Raw genomic sequence first — 8268 nt, forward strand, 5'->3', positions numbered from 1 at the left:
GTCCCTGCATGAATGTTTGTGTGAAGCGTGTGTGTGAGTGTTTACAGCTGACGATCAAAGCTCCCTCCACCTCCTCGCTGAGAGACGCGGGGCTGTGAACCTGAGATGATTAGAAGCCACAGGAAAACTTAACGAGCTGTCTAAGCCCCGGCGGCCGCCATCATTATGACAGAACGCCTCGATGCTGTGTGCCGGCCGAGGCGCCATAACAAGGGGACATGGGCGATGCCTTTCATTTACATAGACAAAAAACACGAGGCAAACCCGGCTATTAATCTCCAGCAGCTCGACCAACCTCTTGGAACTGGGGGAGGCCGGGTTAATTTCCTGTTCTTGTCTCACTGAGGTCAAGTTTAAGAGGATCCAGTCCCGTGCAGAAGGTAGATGAACACCTGAGGGCTGAGCTTAATTTGATATAAAATATTAATCCTCAGAGGCCCCTCCTAGTCCTCTTTTTCATTACTGAACATCCAATCTTCTGAGGAGATTTATAATTGCTCCAGGGAAGCAACCAAACAGTATTTTTAGGTACGGCTCAACAGAAGACTTTATCGATTCATTCTCTTTATATTAGCTGGATTCTTTACCAGACGGGAAGGTTTCACTGCGTGAGCGACACTGAAGCTGGTCTGAATTTAAATCAGTAGGAAGATGATGATGGCAAACACTGATTCCATTAACTAATGTGACCGTGATTATCCGTCGCAATCTTTTGTAATGTAATCTAATGAGGGGGGTGTACAGATCCAAAATCCCAAATCAGGATGATCACATCGGTACTTTCTGGGCTGAAACCACAACAACCAATGATGGATGTGTCCCGGAGCAACTGACAGTGCTTCCATGCAGTGATGGACAGTAACTAAGCACATTTACTCATGTTCAATTTCAAGCTACTTGTACTTTACTTGAGTATTTCCATTTTCTGCTACTTGAATCTTCCCCTCTACTACATTTTGGAAGCAAATATTTTACTTTTTACTCTCTCCTCCTTCACCTTATGCCTGTGACACAACCCGATTTCAAAAATCGTCTCGGATTTGAAAAGTCCTGTAGTCATAAAGCCATAAAACAGGAGTGCTGAAGCCAGACCTCTGCTGCTGCACAGAGCGGTGTTCATTGTTTATTCAAACTGTATTAATATTGAACGTTTCGTGTGTCGAAAATTGCACCAAATTCGACACTGCGCTTCCTGGGGTCCTCAACAATACACCTGCCAAGTGTGAAATAGATGAACAAATGAAAAGTCCTGATTTTGTAAGGCTCAAGCTACAAAAACCCTGGATGCTATACTTGTCATAACTGAATAGTCTTCCATTAATCTCCACCTCCAGTATGTACCGCATGCTTTGTTTTACATTTTTAGCCTCCAACACACAAGCGAAGAACCCTCATTACATCATTGAGGTCACTTTCCCAGAAAGCTCGCCCAGAGCCACTGAAGATGTTACACAACATGGTCTTTCTTTGTGTTAAATCAGTGGATTATCAGTTTCATCACCTACCTCTATCTGGGAGCTGTTGTCTGAGTCCTCTGCAGACAGCAGGCCTGGGAAGCCCTCGGGCTCCTCCTGCACCGGATCCTGGTCCTGCTCCTGACTGGCTCTGTTACTGTCCATGTTACGAGGTTTTGGGGGAAGCCATCTCCTCCACCGGTGACTGTACAGCTTCACGTCCACTGCTGCGTCCTCATCTCCTGCCTGCCCCTGCACGTATGAGTAAGAGACCCCTGGGGAGACAGAAATTTCATATTATATTTACAGTAGGTGACCACAATTATTCTTACCTGCAGTGTGATACAAATCGGAGTGGTGGCGGACGAGAAAAATAACGACATAGGACAATAACAATTCAATTTTTTACTATAGCCAATAGTCAAATCACAGAGCCAGGTACTACTGAAGTCATTAATCTCTTGCCCCTCCCTCATAACTCACTGTCTCTAGGGACTTTTTCATTGCTCTTGAGAAAAAAACACCTCGCTGCTTGGAACAGACCCACATTAGGAATGACTCAGCAGCCATCACACAGACCAGTGAGCCACAGTCATACAAAATCATCCCTGTCCCTGAGTCTGAAATGAGACGCTGGTGACAGGTGAGAAATGGTGCAGTGTGAATGTAAATACAGACTGAGGTGATTAACTGAGCCTGAGACAGGCTGCTGGATCTGAGCTGAAATGTGCTGCATCATTGTAAAAAAGAGTTTCTTGAACTGAAATGAGTCAGAATAAAGATGAAAAAGGCATCAAACGGAATAACTCCTTCAGAAGATCTTCTGCTTTCACTAGAGGTGGAAATAAAAAAGAAACACTTTGCTCTCTTGACGTTATTACGATCCGATCAACAATAGCCTACAAGCTAAACAACACTTCAACACATTCAGTCTGAGGATACTTAACACCTACTGTAAACTCTTTTGTTTAAATTGGCGTGAGAGCAGTCAATGAAACTCTGGTGCATTTCAAACAACCGGACCAGGACCGTCTCTGTTGTGGTTAATATGTGGAGTGAAATCAAAGCAGCCGAACCGAAACGGATATCTAAAAGCAGATATGAATTAAGCACAAATTCAAAAATCGTCGCTAAAATTTAGAAACCACACAATAACTGACACCGCCACTACCTCATTTTGGTCCTGTTTCAACCTGTACGTCATTATTCTGACATTTGAGAAAGCCATTTCTTTGCAACATCAGATAAGAAAATAAACACGTTAGCATTTAAGTATCAGAATGTGATTTGGTTCGTGTCATGCTGACAGTGCTGCCTGACATTCACAAAAACTGAGTTTCCGCCAGTGTATTCCAAGACCTCCTGCTGGGCCTAATCATCTGGTAAGGTGGCCAGATTTCTGAACATTAAAACATCCTATGTTCTTGTCTAAACTATGGTGCGGACTGACTGATAAAATTGGGGACTATAACTTTAAACGGTCAAGTTTTCAAGTATTCTGATCATGTGTGACAGAAAGTTTGCAGGTAAGGTGGACTGACCTTTAAGCCCTCCGAGAACCCCCCAAGAGGTGTAAAAGACACCTAAATACATGATCAACCTGACAAAAAATGCATGTTCTCAGCCTGCTTACATGGGTTTCCCTGAATCACGTGGATCAGAGTTGCTAAATCACCTGCAGGTATGACTGAGAGCAGGCAGAGATGGTCTGTTTATCTGTTCGTCCTGTGATGGACTGCAGACTCGTTTCCCTGCCTTCAGGCTAATGCTCAGCATGCTCGGATAAGCTCCTGCTCCCCATGACCCTAATAGGATTAAACGGTTAAAGACAATTAGAAATAAACTTTATTTTCATAGCACTCATCCAAAGACAAAGTTTGTGCATGCTGTCGCAGCCGCAAATAGTTTTGGCTCTAGGCTAGAAAATACTGCTGATTCCTCGACTATTACTCTAGGTCGCTTCTTTATGTGAGACAGAGGTCACTGGGTTTAACTAGCAGAGCGCGTTTTCCACTGCTTTCCCCTCTGCCTCTTTTCTCTCACGCTCACATTTCTTTCTCCTTGTCGTCGTCGTCCTCTCTCCTCTCTCCTCTCCCCGGGCCCCCAACCAGTGGTTCTCAGGAGAGGAGGAGAGGAGGTGGTGAAAGCAAGTGGAGGCGCTTCAGATGCTAATTCACCCAAAGTGGAAGCTGACAGATTCACTTTATAATGAGCATCGGCAAAGCAAGAAGCAAAGAGGCCAATCTGCTCTTTGAAGCGGGTGTCGATGTACATTGGAAGAATGTAACTGAGCAGACGGTGCAGCACAGGGTAAAAAAAAAAAAGAAAAAAAAAGAGGGCTGAGTTGCTAATTGCTAATTGTTTTTGGAGCCAAAGAAGAGCAATTAAAAGTTAATGCTCACCTTAAATCAGTGATGTTAAAGACCATAAACACAGCCACAGTTTTTGGTATAATTATGGACCCGCTTTGAGACAAATTACAAAATTGGCCGACATTAACTTAAGAATGTGTCAAAAATTAAAAGACCCGTGTCTCAGCAAGACTGAGAAAAATATGTTCATGCTTTTATCTTTAACTACTGCAATATAGCGGTGCCTTTACAGGTCGCTCTAAAAAGTCGTAAAAACTAAACAAAGAGAGGCAGCGATCATTACCACCGCGTAGGTTGAACAAACTCCCAGAAAACATAGAGGTCAGCTCAATTTTCACTTCTTTTAAACAAATAAAGACCCTGCTTTGTGCCACTTTATACCTTGATTTTTTAATATCTTGTCTTTATAGCCTTTTATTGTTAGCGTTGGTGCTATTCAACTATACTACTTTATCCTTCTTTTCAAATAAAGGCCCTGAAAACCAATTCTCTTAATCAGCTATTTAACAGCTTTAGCAGTTAGCTTACTATGATGAAATAAACTCATAAGTGCTTCTCACACTGCACTTAGCCCGAGGCTAAGGGCCCGTGTCCACATAGCGTTTTATTTCTGGCAGAAAGGCACTGGCTGCGTGCTCGGGAGTGCTGAGGTAAAGCGTTTGTGCGCTGAGAGAAAAAACGCTGCACTTGCATCTAGACAACTGCCGCTGTATGATCGACACTGCCCCTTTGTGGTTTACTATCCAATTGTTTTTTATTTGACATCGGGACATCAGAGCAAGGGGGATGTGGGTGCATGACATGATCCATAGGAGACAAAAATATGTTGAATATTATCACCAAGGCCAGGAAAAAGAAAGAGAGTGACGGTGACGCCACCGCGCCTTTCTGAAAAGTTGAGAAATTTCCAACTTGTAGCGCTTGGAGCGGCCGCACAAAAAAGTTAGCTATCTAGCTAGCTAAGAGACAGAAGGTCTAACTTTATCTTATACAGTTTCACATCAGTAAAACTGTGATAAACGCACAAGTTACCGTACACACAGAAATCATAATAAACACGCTAATTCATGAAAGCTGTAACTGCTAGAGACAGAAAATGCTGAGTCGTATAGCCTCAATGCTAATTGCCTGCTGTCAGCTATGCTAGCTCACAATTAGCCCAATTTGAGACTCAACTCAAAATAAAATTACATCAACAGTATTCTGCTTAAATCATATAAACTTTATATAATACTTCCAGATAAAATGAAGCAGGAGGAGCAGTCAACCTTTGTTGCCTGCATTAATACTATAATAGGCCGAGGCTACTGTGGCAGAATTAGCTAGCTTACCAGGCTAACCATCATGCATTGCGCTGAAGGGCAAAAAAAATGGCCTTAATCAAGTAGCATTTCACATGTTTTTCACTTGCGCTAAAGGCTACGTGCCCGTGTAAATGCAACCTGAAAGACTGCTAGTGGTAGCTGCTGAAAGCTCTCCCGGCCAACTATTCACTCACTGTCTCTTTCTCACCGTACCACTAACACTTCCTGACACTCACTCTGCTCCCAATGGTCATCATTAGTCACACCCATGTCAACAAAGTAGCCCAGGCAAACTTCCTGTCAACGGCAGTTAATCCAAGAGGCACCTAAACATCTATTTTCATCCATTAAAGGATCTTTGTCAGCTCCTCAATATCCGATGGAAAGCTGGCAAACAGCGGATGCTTTAAAACACACCATGACCACAACATAGGGGCCTTGAATAAAATGGCTGCTCTTTTCCCAGCATGGCCCTCTGTGAACGGTCATGATGAGTCACCCTTTAAAAGGAGGCCATGCACCTGCATTTCTGTTGTGAGCTCCACCTCTGTGACTCAGAGGCAGCAGATTCTTATTATCCAGGGGAAACTCAGGGTCTTTTGTCAAGCATTTTGGGGAGGGCAGAGAGGGCAGCCCCCCTGAGGGACACCTAAAATAACCCCCCAGCAGGACAAGGCTTCTCGTCAGTGCGAGACTGTTCCTCGGCTTTTGTTTGGAGGGAAATCTTTCCCCTTCCACTTTTCTTTCAGTGCGTCTGAAAGCCCCCGCATACCTTCGCCCTGACTCTGACGAGCAGCCTTGTTGGCCGGACTCACGCCTGTCAACACCTCTGATTCACAAACACCGGAGAGACTGTAATTTGGTTCCACCTAAAACCTTTCAAGGACGTTTAGGAGGTCGTAAAACGGCAGAATAAAGGTGCTGTCCGCGCCCCTTCTTTCATTCGGTCTGGGCTTGTTTTCCCCTCTTTTCTCCCAGATCCCACCTGACTTAGTGCTGCTGACAGGAGACTGCCACACATGACTGGCAAATAGAGGAGGTGGGATGCTTCGTTGCATTTGTGCATGCTGGTGTGTGTGTGCACAATTTCAGCAGAAAGAGGAATGAAAAAGTCTCATTCCTCTACGGTTTCTTAGCCTTTCTATCTCTGGGTGTCAGAATGCTTAATTTAGTGCCCACTGCAAGCTGCTTTATCAGTGCACCAGCAGACCCTGCCAAGTGCTCTGGAGGACCCTCACTGTCAGGCTCTGTAAGACCTCGGATCAACTCGACAGGGTCCACACAGAATAAACTGATGTAGCCATCGCCAACAGTTGTTTTATTTCCCGTAACTGTGCTAATTTCAGCTTCATAATAACAGAAAAAAAGATAATTTGCATGATGAAAGGCCCTCTTGTTAGAACAGAACTCAACAAATTCTTCCGTAAAAATAGAAGATGTGATTAACAGATCATGAGAGAGAACGTTGCAATTTTTCCTCCATTCAGAGTGTCTCGTTCCCTTCATTAGCCGCGATTCATTGGGAACGTTTGTCAGGAGGAGCAGTCCATCACTCTGACACACCCAAACTCAATCACGCACACACACTTTAAAAGATAAAGGCAGCAAAGTGTGAAAACTTGAGCACCAAATCTTTATCTTTTATTAAATTCAGCCAAATTAACATAAAAAACATTTTTTTCCACTTCCCACTTAGGGTACAATATCTAGTCACGGAGATTTAGTCACCGACAGAAAACAGCAGCAACTGACCCTTCAGATATTTCAGGACTTTCCCACTAGAGGCGGAGGTTTGCGTCCCGTTTGTGACCAAGAATCAGGATTAATTTGTTTTATAACGCAAGTAACTCAACGTATGTAAATAACGTAACTGTTGTCACCTACTCCTGACCCTAACCAAATAGGTTTCTGTTTGATTCATGTAACGGATTTGTGATAACTTGACCGCGAAGCCCTTCAAGTGCAAAACCGTCGCTGAAGGAGTAGGAACAGCTTAAGGCCACTGACCAAGCTGGGAGTGAGAAAATGCTGTCTCAGCCAAGCATTCATCTACAATGCCCATCCCAACTGAATCATGGATTGAGACATCCTTCTTGGCAACTAGAATATAAAATAATGCTAACATCTCAAGTCAACAAATGAGCATGTTGGTGCCTGATGGATCCGCTGACACTTACCCAAAAACAAGCAGAATGGTTTTACTTCACGACCCCTCACAAGTTACCTCCAGCAAATAAACTGCAACGGTGCGTGCCTCATTTTCATATTAATTGAATTATTTAAGTAGGCAGCATGTGTGATGCCAAGTAATCCTTCTGCAGACCCTTTAAATCTCTATGGCCTGGGGTTGAGAGACACATTAACCGTTACTGCTGCCTCCACTATGCACATAAACTGCAGACATGCGGCAGTCTGTCTGATTATGCAGAGCAAAGTGTGCTTTTCTAACCTGCCGAAGCTTGCTTTTTTTTTTTACACATCCTCTCTTTAAAAACGCAGCCTGTCATTAAGCAAACACATAAAGTCGAAGCGCTGACTGCGGGAGAAAGTTAAACACAGGTAGACGGAGAGGCAGCACCTGCGACAGAGATCCAGTCTCAAGCAGCGCTCATAAAGACATGAACAGCGTGATAAAAGAGAAAAATCTAAATAGACTAAATGCGAGATACGTCTACATCTCAGATAATCAGCGAACGAGACAAGTCGAGACAGAAAACGAAACGCTGCGGGAGCGTGCTCATGAACAAAACACCATTCTTCTGACAGGAAATTCGAAATTTCCCCGCTAAATGTACGATGACTCTCCCTGCAGACAGAGGCATCAAGTGAGCGTCCTGCCTGTCATGAACGCCCCATTAAACCAGAGATCTGTTGTGCCAACAATTAGTCACATCTTTCCAAGTCAAAGAGCTGCAACACAAACATCCCGAGGTTCAGATTAGGACTGCAGATAGAGACGTGTGACTTTTTCTGAAATATATTAAAGGGGACAGCTCAGACCAAAATCAAAAATACATATTTTTACTCTTGCCTATAGTGATATTTAACCATCCAGATCGTTTTGGTGTGAGGTGCAGAGTTTCGGACATGTGTAAAGACGTCTACCTGCTCTTAATTATAATGAAACTAGATGGTACT

This window comes from Pagrus major, chromosome 19, assembly GCF_040436345.1.
Source record: "Pagrus major chromosome 19, Pma_NU_1.0".
NCBI lineage: Eukaryota > Metazoa > Chordata > Actinopteri > Spariformes > Sparidae > Pagrus > Pagrus major.